This window comes from Passer domesticus, chromosome 2 (genome assembly GCF_036417665.1).
Source record: "Passer domesticus isolate bPasDom1 chromosome 2, bPasDom1.hap1, whole genome shotgun sequence".
NCBI lineage: Eukaryota > Metazoa > Chordata > Aves > Passeriformes > Passeridae > Passer > Passer domesticus.
Window position 1 is genome coordinate 69,479,860 of NC_087475.1, and position 800 is coordinate 69,480,659.

An 800-nucleotide genomic window follows, 5' to 3' on the forward strand; every position below is an offset into this window, starting at 1 on the left:
CTGGCCCTCTTCAAGGGGATTCCCTCTGCTCCACTTGCTCAGAGCAGCCTCACAGGCATCACTCACTAGGGTGTATAAACACAGAATGCTGTGTGTTTTCATCTTGGTAGGATCTACAAGAGGGATGTTTCTGTGTTAATTTTTCATAAAGGAAGGCTAAGGAAAAAACATTCTCCAGCTCTGGAACTCTAGTGTGGGTGAGACTGCAGCAGTTTTTGTTCATGTATCCCTCCTGCAGAGTTCTCACTACATAGCAGCAAGCTGACAGCTTTTTGCAGGTGCATATAAGAGAGGACAGATTCTTTGAACATCCAGGAAAATTTTGTTTATACTGAATGTTACAAACCATGCTCTTATATGTTTATCATTGTTAACTCGTCTTGGAGGGGGAAAAATAAAATAAAAATATAAGAGTATAGAGAAAATATTCTCATCTTTTTTTTTTCAGACCACAGGAGTTTGTCACCATGGAGATCCTCCTGTTTTCTTCAAGAGTGATTCAAATCTTACAGATGGAGCATATGTGACAGCAGCAAAACAAAATCACCAAGAATTCACATTAAACATTCCAGAAAGAGGATTTGAACACCAACCAACATCCACAGACTGTTCATGTAGAAAAAAATTGTGCTTCAAATTATTTTTTTCTAATGTTAAATAACTGAAAATTTCTATTTCTAAACATAGCTGAATTTTAAGGGATTTGTGATACATGAAGCTGGAATACTTCACTATTATGTTGTGGTTTTGTACAAAGAGCTACTCTTTCTAAGAGTTAAACTACCTTAATGACATAATGA

At 36.6% G+C, this 800-nt stretch overlaps 1 long non-coding RNA gene across 1 annotated transcript; it reads left to right on the top strand.

The window, feature by feature from the left end:
* LOC135295500 (uncharacterized) lies at positions 1-598 on the top strand. The gene is made up of 2 exons (XR_010357623.1): positions 1-278; positions 449-598. It is a non-coding gene; the product is annotated as an uncharacterized LOC135295500 (long non-coding RNA).
* The last annotated feature ends 202 nt before the right edge of the window (positions 599-800 follow it).